The sequence below is a fragment of the Mesoplodon mirus genome (assembly GCF_964341445.2).
Source record: "Mesoplodon mirus genome assembly, chromosome: 9".
In the NCBI taxonomy this organism is placed as follows: Eukaryota; Metazoa; Chordata; class Mammalia; order Artiodactyla; family Ziphiidae; genus Mesoplodon; species Mesoplodon mirus.
In genome coordinates this window covers 18,081,972-18,097,503 of record NC_138985.1, presented here as the reverse complement: position 1 = coordinate 18,097,503, position 15,532 = coordinate 18,081,972, and the positions used below count along the sequence as shown (strand labels likewise).

The following is a 15,532-nucleotide window of genomic DNA, read 5'->3' as shown; positions in this document are numbered from 1 at the left end:
AAGGGCGGGAGCACTTTGCATCACCAGTCTCAGAAACGCGGAGGAAGAGAGGAGATCGTCCTCATCAAAGTCAGTGTGCCCAAAACTGTTTTTGTTCTCAATCAAAACCATCCGCTTTGGAATTCCTGCAGTTAGTCAGATGCACACACTCAACAAGTTTCACTTTCATCTTTTATTTTTAAAAAGCACAAGAAAAATCTTGAATCTTAAAATAATTATACTTGAAGTACATCATTTCATGAGACTTAACTCCACAGTGGGGTAAATAGCTTTTAAAGATAAAATTGAATGTGCTAGTTATCCAGATTATGTGAAGGACAGAAATGTTACAAAAATGGAAATGGTTCTTTTTCCTTCTTGGAATGAGGCATTGAGAATTCTGTATTTGCTTCACGTTGGGCTTTCAGGTGAAATCTCAAGCACTTAAAATTTTAAATATAATGAAGCTCAGCTTTCTGGTTCTTGCAGTGGACTTTTGTTTCATCTGTTTGAATAGGGAAGAAAACTGGTAGAGAAGAAAATGCTGCTTTCTATTTCTCCGACCACTGCATAGCATAGGAGGAATGTCTAACTGACAAAAACACCGTTAAAAGACATCCTTGCCTTTCATCAAAACCAGCAGCCTTCTCCTTTGCTCTTCACCGACGCTGTGACTGTACTGTCCTTCCACATCTGCGTCCCATCTCGGTTCCGATTCTTCTTTTCTCTCCGGCATCTTTGCCTTCCCTCCCCGCTGGCAGCCCTAGCAGGTCCCCTCTCTGTGTTTCTGCCTCCGCAGTGGGCCCTCCACCTGGTCTCTAGGCCACTTGCTATGTCACTGCTTTGCCCCAAACATGTCTGCATTCATGACTTTTTGCACTTTTCAAACCTTTTTTCATGGTTTTCAAACTCTTCTCCTGAGAGGCTGAGAACAGGAAGGGGGAACAGCTTCTACTGAAGGAACCGCCTCCTTTTCATTTATTTTACATATTGACGTCTCAGGTAAGGTTTCTTATTAAAAAAGGATTTCATTGTTTTAAAAATAATTTCAAAATTATGGCTAAAAGTCTAAATTCTTATTGTACTATTTAACGTGCTCTGTAATCTATCTCTTATTTATTTCTTTAACCTGATTTCCTATGACTTTTCTATAGACTCCTTCATTCCAGCCAAATGCTCCTATTCAGCCTAACTATTCATGGGCTCTAAACGTGTCAGGCTCACTTTACACTTCCGAACTGTATTTACTCCTGTATATTCAGGAGACCTAGATTCCACCCCTGCATCTACTTCTTATTGGATCTATAGATCATTAACTCTGCTGAGCCTTGGTTCCTGTAACTGTGAAGGAGAAATCTGGCTATTCTCCCCTCAGATAGGAATGACAGTTACACAAATTCTGAGTGGTGCAGTGCTGAAGGAAACAAATGCAGTGTACAAAATGTAACACTCTTTCCAAACAAATCTGTCAGACATGTTCTACACACCTTATGTCTCATTTTCCTCCATCTTCCAGCTTTTTAAAAAATTAAGTTTCTTTTTCTCTTCATTCCATTTAATGTATTCAAACCAATTTTAGCATATTAAATTTTTGACTAAAAATATCTATTTAATCTCCTAATTTCATTTCTCTCTCCTCACCCACTTTCAAACTGTGACACTCCCCTACTGTAAGGGGAGAAAATGAATGATTAGGTAACTTTAAAAAGAAAGAGAATGATGATAATATAGATAATAGATTAAAATATCTTATAAAGTAGAAATATATAGGAACGATGTTTAGTTCAAGGTACATTATGAAATGCCTTTGACTTGATAGGCTATAAATCCACATATTTAGCCTGTCAAGTCCAGTCAAGAATTTATTAAAGATCTGTATACTCAGCACTATGCTAGAGCTTATAGAAGATGTATCCATCCATCCATCCATCCTATATTAATTGAGCATCCCCTACGTGCAAGCCATTGTTCCAGGCACTTAGGCTACACTAGTGAACACATCAAACAAAAATCCCCTTTTCCTTCTTAGGAAGGGGTATTGAGGGCTTTGTATTTTGTTCATGTTGGACTTTCAAGTGAAATCATAAGCACTTTTAAGCTTTTCTAAATCTAACAAAGGTATAGCTTTCTGACTCTTGCAATGGGCTTTTTTTTCATTTCTGTGAATCAGGGATTTGCTTTCCAGGCACTGCTGTTGATTCTTGGGCCCTGCACACCCCACTTAGCCAAGGGCCAGTGGCATAGTTCCATCTAAAAAGCTTGGATGTGCTATGGGAACTGGCTCCTGTCCCTTAGGGACCATAGAAAATACCCCAAATAAAGGCCAAAAATCGCTTTATTAATCAGTTTTTATCGACACTAGTAAGTGGGAATTCTGGGTTCTTAATTTTAAAAGATTATTGTTCACTTGCCAGAGGCAGACACTAAGTGACCACCACATGAAAGAGGCTTAATATGCCTAATGACTTTACAGCCCACGGGGGCAGAGAGTGTTGTGCTGCAGTCGTGCAGGAAGCTTTCACAAATACTATCTCACTACATCCTCCCGTCTACACAATTACTTCCTGCATGTGCAGATGAGCAAAGAAAGGGTTCAAAGCAATAAATCTCTTGCCTATGGTTTTGCACTTTTAAAGGACAGTTGGAATTTGAACCTGGGTCCGACTCCAAAGTTCACGTCTTTTCCTGTGCCACCCTGCCATGTGGGGGGCAGGGAGATGATACTGGAAGGGAATGTTGGTACCATGTTGTGGAGAGCCTGGTGCTTAAATCACTGCTTAGATCAGTGGGGAGCCACTGAAGGTTTTGAGCAAAGGAATCATATAATCAGTTAAGCATTTGAGAGAAATTAATCTATCACTGAAATTGGAGGTGCACTGGAAAGGGAAAGATTAGGCAAAAAGAGCAGTCTAGAGGCCATTTAAATAGTCCAAGTCACTGTTTCCCGAAGTGTGTTTTCTGGAACGTGAGTACCTAGATGTTGATAAATGTTATATGACAACAGCATTCCAGGACACGTGGCTCTGAAAATTATCAGTAATTTGCTAAAGTGCATCATGGCTGGCCAAGAAGAAACTAACATATGCTGCATTTTTCAAATTTTGGTTGATAATGGGAATCTTTTTTCTTTTTCTAGCACCATTTTTAGGAATGAGTCTTCTGCTAGAAACCAGGAGGAAATGCTGTGCTAGGTGAGAGATGCTAGTGTAGTGGCGGGAACTAGGTAAGAGGTGAACTAGTGTGGTGGCAGGAGGGGTGGTAAAGGGGTAGCAACTATTTTTGTCAAAGAGCAATAGAATCTATAGAATATGATAAGGGATGAAAAATGGAAGCAGAGGGGAGAGTTGAGAGAGCGCCATGAAATACGACTCCAACTGAAGTGACGTAATGTCATGGCAATGTCATGAGAGTAGAGAGGGAGCCGTGAGTTGGGGAGAGTGTAGTAGTATTATTTCTGTTTTGAATAGAGTGACAAGCCACCAAGTAGAAATATCTAACATACAGTTGAACATCTAAGTATTACAAACAGCACAGAATGGATATGGATGTCCATTTGAAGCCACAGGAACCAAAAGGATGGTAAAATATGAGAACCCGAAGAGTGCTGTGTCACGAAGACCAGGAGAGAGGGTTTCAAAGAGGCAGCCATCAGATAATCAAAAACGTGAAGAGCTGATTTCTGGTCCTCAACTCCTACCGAATTCCCACCCTCCGACCATGACTCTCTGCCTTCTCCTTCTTGCTGGAAAACCTTTCCGGATTTTCTCATGCCCAGCCTGCCCTGACTCCTAGAATCGCCTACTGATTCCTCATGGCAGTGTCGGAAACTTCTACCCCATATCTGCTCTCAACCCGGAACTGATGCATTAGGCCCACTTACAGACTTGTTTTTCAGATCTAAACAAATTATTTGACACCAATACATGTTGGGATTTTAAAGGAGCAAGGTATACTTTTATAAGCCCCATATGAAAATTACTTTCATCAGTCTATATTCACAATATATTCAAACTTCTTTTTTTTTTCTTATGCAAAGTATATTTAAGAGAGGATCTGCATTTACTGTATCTGGATCAGATTCCAAAAGCAAATCTTCATTTCCCTTAATACAGTTTTCTTAAAATAAAGCAACCCTTTATGTTTCTATTTGTACCAAAGGAAGTAAGTAAATTTAATAACAATTATTATTTATAGTACTGAGATCCTTTTCTTGATATTATGCCTATTAATTTAACATATTTGTAGTTTCTAACTTACTAAATTTGATGGTTCTTTAGGGAGTACATGTTTTGGGATGAAAAATGAAAACATTCACTTTTTAATCTACTTGGTTTGAAATGTCAACAGTAAATAATGTTTATCTTAGTATTCCTTAGAGGTCTTAGTCCTTGTTCATTATGAATTTCATGGAAAGAACTTTAAACAAAAGCCTGATTTCAGCAGCCCATAGAGAATTGCCTGATTTTGGTTAAAACTAGAATAATAGTTGGTAGGTTCTTTGTTATGTCTTGCAAGTACATCTCTAGCATAGATAAAGAGATCCAGACTAGGAAACACTCCAGCATGGACCTACCATGAAAGATCCACTATGCGAATCCTTAAGGGTCTGGATCAAGAGAAATATAGGGCAGAAATATCCAAAGGTCCACTCTTAGTAAGACTATAAAACATACAGTCATCTGATGAACTAATGGCCTAGGTCTTCAGTGAGATATCCAGGGCTTCTCAGGTTAGAATTTTTTGAAACTGGAATATTTCATGGGAGTCTTGGAATGCCCATCTTATCAATGTCAATATCTTATCAACAAAATCTTTTACTGGGTATCCCACACCAAGCCAGGGATCATGGAGGAGCTAAGAGATCCATGGGGCATGGCATCTAATTTTCCTGTCATCTCTCTAAATTTCCAGAGACTCAATAAATTTCATATAACCAATGTTGAGGAAACAAAATATGTTTATTTTTATTTCTTGTATTGGAGATTGATCTTGAGTTTCCTTTTATATTCCTCAAACAAAACAAAAAATAAAATCAAAATAAAGAAATCATAAAAATGAAATTGTGGCTTTCCCTGTCTTCCCTTTGTTTCTCATAATTTATGGTAGTTATGTTTTCTATAATGTCACCACAAACACTGAATTAGCAAATACCAAACCATTGCTCCTAGGGGAAATACAGGGTTAGGCTTCTACGAGCCTCTGGTCCTAATATTTTTGTCAACTGATCAATATATAACCTTGTTTTCAGTGTGTTTCTGTTTAAAGACATCTTATTTAGTATATATTGTTGATTCATTAACACAGAATACATGACCAAGAGAACTATAATCATGCCTGAAGGAAGCTTATCTAACACATGTATTTCCTCCTTAAGGTTCATCACAGCCTTCTTGCACTGAGCAACACTAGATAGCACCTCAGAACTATGCTCAAGGGCCATTTTAAACAGTGAAAACATCAGCAAAAAACACAAAAATGTGGAAAAACATGGCACTTAGACCACAAAAAGAGCACTTGGTTACAGTATGAGAGCTGAAATAAGACAACAGAGTGTTGATCTCTGAGCTCAGCTGGGAATGCATGTGTTGGGCAACTCGAAGTTTTCACTACGTTGGCCATGTCTACAAATGGTCCCCAAAGCCCACAAGTATTATCCTGGAGTTATAAATAAATTCTAATAAGTAAGTGAATTTGCAAATATACAATACATGAATAATGAGGATTGATTGTATACTGTTACAAAATCCAAGGCTTTAAATTCTTAGAAATGTCTATATATTCATTCTAAGTGTTAATTTGGTTTTATCTGTTTTATCACTTGCATTCCTTAGGGTATTATTTGCTTTGTTTGCCTTTACTTGGCATTTAAAATTAATATATAAATATGAATTTATAGAATATATAACATTACATATATCTATTATATGTCATATAATTTTATATAATATCATGCAATATCATATATGTTATATAATTACATAAATTTAAACTGAATAATAAAATTTAGCTTAGGAATTTATTTCAGTTCATTCATAAAAACAGTATGGGGCTTCCCTGGTGGCGCAGTGGTTGAGCGTCCGCCTGCCGATGCAGGGGACACGGGTTCGTGTCCCGGTCCGGGAGGATCCCACATGCCGCGGAGCGGCTGGGCCCGTGAGCCATGGCCGCTGAGCCTGCGCGTCCGGAGCCTGTGCTCCGCAACTGGCCACAACAGTGAGAGGCCTGTGTACCGCAAAAACAAAAACAAAAACAAAAAAAAACCAAACGGTATGCATCTTAATTTACTTTTTATGGAAAAATGAAAACAGTAAACTAATTCCATGCCAGTTGAATAATTTCATGCTGCATGTATGTCTTTTAAAAGCCTGTTCTTTCCTCTCTTTGAAACTTGTTTTTCAAAGACTCAAGTTTATCTTATGAAATATATATGTCAGCATATGAATTCTCAATAAATGTTAATTTAAAGGTGATTTCTACTGTGCTGGTAACTAAAGAAAATCTATGAAATGGAGTAAATGTTGTAGGTTTAATAGTAAACATGATTTAAAGTATGCCATTCTGGGGCTTCCCTGGTGGCGCAGTGGTTGAGAATCTGCCTGCCAATGCAGGGGACACGGGTTCGAGCCCTGGTCTGGGAGGATCCCACATGCTGCGGAGCAACTGGCCCCGTGAGCCACAAATACTGAGCCTGCGCGTCTGGAGCCTGTGCTCCGCAACGAGAGAGGCCGCGATAGTGAGAGGCCCGTGCACCGCGATGAAGAGTGGCCCCCACTTGCCGCAACTAGAGAAAGCCCTCGCACAGAAACGAAGATGCAACACAGCCATAAATAAATAAATAATTAAAAAAAAAAAAAAGTATGGCATTCTGAGGCATAGCATTAACTTATTAAGTTTACTTCTTTCTCCGCTTCTAGTTTGATATTATCTATGATTTGAGTCATATCCTATTGTTTGCAATGAAAGTTTTTCAGAGTGTAAGGAACTACTTCTTGATCATTATCAAGAGATGTAAAATTGCTTGGCCCCTATCTTACGTAGTTTGAAGTGTCCACCATCATTTACCACGGCTTTCCTCTGCTTGTGTATTTCGCACACAATTGTTTCAATCATGTTTACATGTGCACATGACATGGCATGTGTTGTGATACGTGATACAAAGTTCAGCTGCATCAACTGCTGTTGCACAAAACGATGACAACACAGATGCACCAGGTGTGGTCAAGTCGTGTATAAACGTAGTCTTAAAATAAGTCTCCATTCACTACCGTTATCATCTCAAAACTAGCATGACATGAAAGGGTGAACAGAGCCTTAGAACGGTAGTTATGGAACCCATGAGCTTATTGAGGAAACTCCCACTTTCTTGTCACTTAACTAGGCATTAGTTTCCTCATCTCTAATATGAGGTCAGATTAGAGATCTTAAGGTCCTTTTCAGGTGCAATAGTTTATGACTGTTGATGTTATTAATTAGAAGTCACGTAATAGCAAAGCAAGTCAGAAGTACAGATGGTCCTTTAATTAGATCATTAATCCCAATGGAAAATTATAAAGATCTTCTTCGTTTTAGTTATTCCTCCATTCAATGAGTCCTTATTTTGCATTTATTGAGCCATGCTCTGTACCAACCCTGGGGATGATAAATGAAAAAACAGACCCAGTCCTCACTTCATGGAGCTTTAAGTAGCAGAGCAAAGTATTTCAAGCCAGAGCCAGCCTTGGGCCGAGGCAACGTGTTTGGTGTTAGAAAGGGGGTCAGTAAGCACACCAAGGCCTTTTCTGCACCTCTCAATTCCCTCCCACTATGCCATGGCATTGGCCTCTCCCTTTGCTAACTCTGAAAATAGTCATTCTTTTCAAATTAGACCACAAAGGTTGTACAGTGTCTGTATATAATCATGCCTATGTTGGATATATGCTTCCTGGCAGAGAAGAGAACTTCCTGTTTCCTTTATTAGGCTTATTTCTTTGCCTCTTAACCCACCTCCATAACTATCAGCACTCCAAAATCTCCCATTTACAACGCAGAGTGTTTGGAATGAAAGGGATTTGTAAAAGAAAATCATATTCTGTACAAATGGTGTGTATAGCTTTCCTAGGTCTAAAGTTTATATAATGAGCATAGGGTTTATTAATTCAATAAAGTACAGATTACGCAGAACGCACAGAATAAAGATATAGCTGTAGCACTGAAAATATAAGAGCACAGGAGGTAAACATATTAAAACTTTTTGCTTTTACGTTTGCTGTTTTCCCTGTTTTTTCCCTCTTGTTTTATCTTTGCTTCTGCGTTCTGGGGCAGTAGGGGTGTGGAGGAAGAAGAAGTTGTTCTTCAGCAACTAAAAGCATATGGATTGGGGGATTTTACCTTTATTTTTTTTTCTTTTTTTTTTTTATTAGTTTCTGCTTTATAACAAAGTGAATCAGTCATACATATACATCTGTTCCCACATCCCTTCCCTCATGCATCTCCCTCCCTCCCACCCTCCCCATCCCACCCCTCCAGGTGGTCACAAAGCACCGAGCTGATCTCCCTGTGCTCTGCAGCTGCTTCCCACTATCTATCTACCTCACGTTTGGTACTGTATATATGTCCATGCCTCTCTTTCGCTTTGTCACAGCTTACCCTTCCCCCTCCCCATATCCTCAGGTCCATTCTCAAGTACGTCTGTGTCTTTATTCCCGTTTTACCCCTAGGTTCTTCATGACATTTTTTTTTTAATTCCATATATATGTTAGCATACAGTATTTGTCTTTCTCTTTCTGACTTACTTCACTCTGTAGGACAGACTCTAGGTCTATCCACCTCATTACAAATAGCTCAGTTTCGTTTCTTTTTATGGGGATTTTACTTTTCTCTTTTCCAAGGCAAGCCCCAGAAGAGGAGCCTGGCCTGACTTGGAGAATCTAGGCTAAGTTTAAGTGGCTCTTCCTCCCTGCTCCACGACTAGCTAACATCTGCTGCTTATTATGTGGCCCATCTTCTCTAATTTTCCTGCTAACTCCCACCCAAAACACAGAAGACAGAAATATAGTACAGAGGAATGTAGTGGAGCCCACAGAGATGAAGGTGGTGGGATAAAGATGACAAAGAAACAAAGAAAAGAGACTCGAGGGAAAAAGGAGAGAAATTGAATCATGGTGGGGTCTGTACCAGAGTCTTGTTTAAAGAAGATATTAAGTCCATATGGAAAGCAAATTTTATAGGATTTCTTTTCCGGAATGGAAATTGAGAGAACAAAGTTAGAGGACATGACTGGAATCAGAGCATTATGGCATCAAAGATAAACACTTTCTTCATCATTTTGGCAGTGGCCAGTTGTGTTAATAGTTGCTTCAGATTATATTATTACATTGCCATAAATGAAGTTAAATAAACTTTTAGGACATAGACCTTCCAAACAGCTTTACTTTATAAACAGTGTGGATTTTTAGCCAATATACCCAATTTCCAATGTTTAAAGGAGTTTTGCTGTGGAACTATTTGCTTTCATAACAATTTAATTCACTGTGATTTCCTGAATTTTTCATATTTTAAAACACCAGTACTATATCAAATAGAATAATAACATTGTCAGGTAGAAGCTGAATATACTAGATATATATTCCAGTAATTAATATGAAATATCTAGGACAAACAGCATTTACAGTTTATTAAAGGAACTTTAATATTAAACAGCTATTTCAAACTTTTCCAGTGCTGTAAAAGTTCAGAAAACGACATTACATGTTATGAGGACTAGCCCCTTCATTTTACACATGAGTAAACAGGTCTAGAGAAAACTAAATGACCTGTCCATGCCTGTCCAAGGCTGCTCATGTCTCCCAATTTCCATGCCATCTAGTTTACACTGATCTCTACAGTACCCTTAATTTGTAGCTAGACTATAGAGAAATGCTACAAAAATATAGTCTACCCGTATTAAAACTTTCCTAGTACGATGCCCCTGGGATTTTAGAAAGCAATAAAGTTTCCTCACGTCCTTCAAAATAACTGGGCATTACCAAATGAGCTATTCACATACCTTGCTATATGTGAAAATGATTCAGACAATTTCTCCAATATATACTAATCTGTCACTATAATTTTCTCAACCTGTCTTTCTGTTTATGCTTGTGTGCGTTGTCTGGCTTGGAGTATAAATTCTTAGAATAATAATTTTTTAAAGACATCTTATGCCTCACCCTGCCCAGAACTGCATTCTCGAAGGCAAGTGAAAAAAAAGTTTTAAATCTCTTTTCTGAAAAAAAAATTTCTGATTATAAATGAAATACTTGCTCATTATAAAAAAGATTAGAGAGACTTCCCTGGTGGCGCAGTGGTTAAGACTCTGCGCTCCCAATGCAGGGGGCCGGGGTTCGATCCTGGTTAGGGAACTAGATCCCACGTGCATGCCGCAACTAAGAGTTCACATGCCATGGCTAAGGAGCCCTCGAGCTGCAACTAAGGAGCCCACCTGCTGCAACTAAGACCCAGTGCAATCAAATAAATAAATAAATAAATAAATATTTTTTTAAAAAAGGTTAGAAAATACAGAAATTCTCAGGAAGCAAGACAAATCTTGAAAAAACAACCTAACGTTACACCTAAAGGAGCCAGAAAAAGAAGAACAAACAAAACCCATAGTTAATAGAAGGAAAGAAATCATCAAGATCACAGCAGAAATAAGTGAAACAGAGACTTAAAAAAATAGAGAAGATCAATGAAACTAAGAGTTAGTTCTTTGAAAAGATAAACAAAATTGATAAAATTTTAGCCAGACTCATCGAGAAAAAAAGAGGGCACAAATCAATAAAATCAATAATGAAAAAGGAGAACTTACAACCAACATCATAGATATACAAAGGATCATAAGAGTTTGCTATGAACAACTATACACCAATAAAATGGACAACCTTGAATAAACAGGCAAATTCCTAGAAGTGTACAATCTCCCAAGACTGAACCAGGAAGAAATAGAAAATATGAACAGACCAATTACAAGCAATGAAATTAAATCAGTAATTTAAAAACTCCCAACAAACAACAGTCCAGGACCCGATGGCTTCACAGGTGAATTCTACCAAACATTTAGAGAAGAGTTAACACCTATCTTTCTCAAACTATCCCAGAAAATTATACAGAGGAAGGAATGCTTCCGAACACACTCTATGACGCCAGCATCACCCTGATACAAAAATCACACAGAGATATCACACTGAAAAAGAAAATTACAGGCCAATATCAATGATGAACATAGGTGCAAAAATTCTCAACAAAATATTAGCAAACCAAATTCAACAATACATTAAAACGAACACACACCATGATCAAGTGGGACTTATCCCAGGGGTGCAAGGATGGTTCAATATCTGCAAATCAATCAATGCGATATGCCATATTAACAAACTGAAGAATAAAGTCATACAACCATCTCAATAGGTGCAGAAAAAGCTTATGACAAAATTCAACATCCATTTATGATAAAAAAAAAAACTCTCCACAAAGTGGGTATAGAGAACATACCTCAACATAATAAGGGCCAAATATGATAATCCTACAGCTAACATCATATTCAGTGGTAAAAAGTGGAAATCATTTCCTCAGAATGGAATCTTAAAAAAAATGAAACGAATAAATACAACAAAACAGAAACAGACTCACAGATAGAGAATAAACTACTGGTTATCAGTGGGGAGAGGGAAGTGGGGAGGGGCAAGATAGGGGTAGGGGACTAAGAGGTACAAACTACTATGTATAAAATAAATAAGCTATAAGGATATATTGTACAGCACAGGGAATATAGTCAATATTTTATAATAACTTTAAATGACGTATAATCTATAAAAATTTTGAATCACTATGTTGTATACCTGAAACTAACATAGTATTGTAAGTTAACTATACCTCAATAAAAAAAAATACAGAAATGCATATGACAACTATATTCCTACCATTTTTTTCTTTTTTATCTTTTCCTACCACTTTTTATTATAGTAAAATATTCATAACATAAAATTCACCATTTTAACCATTTTTAATTGTACAGTTCAGTGACATTAAATTCATTCACATTACTATGCAACAACTACCATCATCTATCTCCAGAAATTTTTCATCATCTTATACTGACTCTGTACTTAATAAAGAGTAAATCCCCATTCTCTGCTGCCCCACCCCTGGTAAAAACTGTTCTACTTTCTGTCTCTATGGATATAACTATTCTAGGTACCTTGTATAAGTGGAATCATACAATATTTGTCCTTTTATATCTGGCTTATCTCACTTAGTATAATATCTTTAAGGTCTGTTCATGTTATAGCATGTATCAGAATATCATTCCTTCTTAAGGCTGAATACTATTCCACTGTATTTACACATCACATTTTGTTTATCTACCCATCTGTTGATGGACATTTGGGTTGTTTTCACATTTTGGCTGTAATGAATGATACTGCTATGAAAATGAGTGTACAGGTATCTGTTCAAGTCCCTGCTTTCAGTTCTTTTATGTGTATACCCAGAAGTGGAATTGATGGATCCTATGGTAATGCTACATTTAATTTTTTGAGGAACTTCCCATAGTGTTTTCCACATCAGCTGCACCATCTTACATTCCCATCATCCATGCACAGGGGTTCCAGTTCCTCCACATCCTTTCCAACAGTGGTTATTTTCTGTTCTTTTGAAAATGGCCATCCTACTGGATGTGAAGTCCTATCGCATTGTAATTTTGATTTGTATTTTAGAATGATTAGTGATGTTGAGTGCTCATTGACCATTTGTATTCTTCTTTGGCGAAATGTCTATTTAGATCCTTTGTCCATTTTTGAATTGGCATTGTTTTGTTGTTGTTGTGGACTGTAGTATAATGATGACTTTTATTAACATTTTAGACTATTTCAAATCATCTTTCCAAATATATATGTTTGTATGTAATTTCATAAAAATTAGACCATCTTCTACATAGTTTTTAATCTTTTAAAATTCTGAATGTAACACATATAAAGTGTCCAAAATATAAAGATACAATTGAAATCAAATACTCAACCACCATCCAGTCAAAAAAAAAAAAATACTGCCAGCTTCCAGAAACTCCCCTCCTACTCTGTCATTCACCCTGTAGTAGCCACTGTATTGACTTTTATGATAATGCTTTTCTTGTTGTTCTTAATAGTTTTACCACCTAAGCATGAATCCCCATACACCATACTTTTGTGTTGCCTATTTTTATTATTTTTAAAATTTATTTTATTTATTTTTGGCTGCGTTGGGTCTTTGTGGCTGCGTGTGGGCTTTCTCTAGTTGTGGAGAGTGGGGGCTACTCTTCATTGTGGTGTGCGTGCTTCTCACTGCGGTGGCTTCTCGTGTTGTGGAGCATGCGCTCTAGGCACGCAGGCTTCAGTAGTTGTGGCATGCAGGCTCAGGAGCTGTGGCTCACAAGCTCTAGAGCGCAGTGTCAGTAGTTGTGGCACACAGGTTTAGTTGCTCCATGGCATGTGGGATCTTCCCAGACCAGGGATCAAACCCACGTCCCCTGCATTGGCAGAAGGATTCTTAACCACTGTGCCACCAGGGAAGTCCCAGTTTTGCCTATTTTTAAATTTGATAGAAACAGAATTCTACAAAATGTATTATTTTGTGTTTGGTTTCTTTCACTCTCTGTTATATTTATGAGAATCATTCATATTTTTGCATGTATATTTCCACTGTTTGGTTTTACCAATATTATATTTATGCAATATATTGCCAATGGATATTAAGGTTGTTTCCAATTTTCATAAATTACTAATAATGCAACTTGAACGTTCTTGTACGTGTCTCTTGGTGTACTTGTGCATGAACCTCTGTGGGCATTTATCAAGGAATAGAACTGTTTTGTCATGGGGTTTGTAAGATTAGGCAATTTTTCATGTAATTATTAGTCATTTGGGTTTAAGTGACTTTATTTTCATGATCTCCATTCTTCCAATATAATGTTTTTCTTTTAATTTCTAAAACCTTATTTGTTCTTTTTTAATAAATTTGTATTATTAGCCCTTTGTATATCAAGTACTTGCATACTTTGTTCAACTTTGACATTTGAATTTCAATTGTGGTATTTACATATATGGAAGTCTTTATAGATGTTTCTTTTTTTTTTTTTTTTTTGCGGTACACGGGTCTCTCACTGTTGTGGCCTCTCCCATTGCGGAGCACAGGCTCCGGACGCTCAGGCTCAGTGGCCATGGCTCACGGGCCCAGCCGCTGCGCGGCATGTGGGATCCTCCCAGACCAGGGCACGAACCCGTGTCCCCTGCATCGGCAGGCGGACTCTCAACCACTGCGCCACCAGGGAAGCCCGATGTTTCATTTTTATATTAATCTTTTCCTTATGATTCCCTCACAATACTACAATCATATAAATGCCATGTGCATTTTCTATTATTTTTATGGTTTTATTTTTTATGTTTGAGTTTTAATACTCTAGAATTTGTTTTAAAGTGTGACATAGGAGCCTAACTATATTTTTCCCCCAAATGTTTAAAAAGTTCTTACAATACAATGTTTTAATGAATTCCACCTTTTCCCTGCACTGACATGAACTTATCCATAAGCAAAATGTTTTCTGGTTACATCGATATGGCTCTCTATCCTGGTGCTACTGTCCTGTTTAAGTATGATAGATCTAGAATGCATCTTAAATCTGAAAGGGAAAATGCACACTTAGAAGTCTTCCTTTTATAAATTTAAATAACTTATTATTCCAACTGTACTTTACAATAAGTTCCAAAAATTCTAGTGATGAATTTGGGAATAATTGGCCTATTTTAAAATATTTTTATCAGCCTGGGACATTTGGTCACAATTTCTTTTACATTTCCCTATACACTTTTGTAGTTTTCTATATATGGATCTTTCACATATCTTGTTAAGTTTATTTCCAGATTTTTCATCTTTCCCATTGGTATTATGAATCAGATCTTTTCTTCAATATGTTTTCAAACTTCTTCTTATTATTAATTTGGAAAGCTATATTTTTATAAATTTATTTTATAGATGGACACCTTACTGCATTATAAAATTATTTTGTATTTTTCATGTGGGCATTTATATCAGCTGCAAATAATGACCATTTGTCCCTTTTTCTCATATATACACAATATTTTCCTGTCTAAATCCACTGGTATATATTTTCTGAATTATATTAAATGATCATGCTCATACCAGTCACTCTTCCCTACCTTATTTCTGATTTTAGTGGGAATTCCTCTAGAGTTCCATAATTAAAATGTGACGCTAGCTATTTGTTTGAAATTAGTGCTTAAAGGATAATAAATTCTCAATAGTTAGTACTAACCCTGTAACTGCTGTTGTCTGATTCTAGCCAAAATGGCAGGAGGCAGAGTGGAGTAGTGAAAAGAGGATGGATTCTGAAGTCACCATGAATTTGAACCCTTGCTTCTCTCCTTAGAGCGCAGACTCTCTGGCACATACCTATTTCATAGAATTATTAGAAGAATTAAATGAGATAACATATTCCAGGCCCCTAGTATATTTTTCTGACATATATTGTTTTTATGCACAATCTAAA

The 15,532-nt window shown here is 37.1% G+C and overlaps 1 protein-coding gene across 1 annotated transcript in view; it reads left to right on the top strand.

Moving 5' to 3' along the window:
- The window catches only part of CCDC146 (coiled-coil domain containing 146), a gene marked incomplete at its 5' end in the record, with an annotated part of 114,203 nt that overhangs the window by 31,470 nt on the left and 67,201 nt on the right, over positions 1-15,532 (top strand). The gene's annotated exons all lie outside the window — the stretch shown is intronic.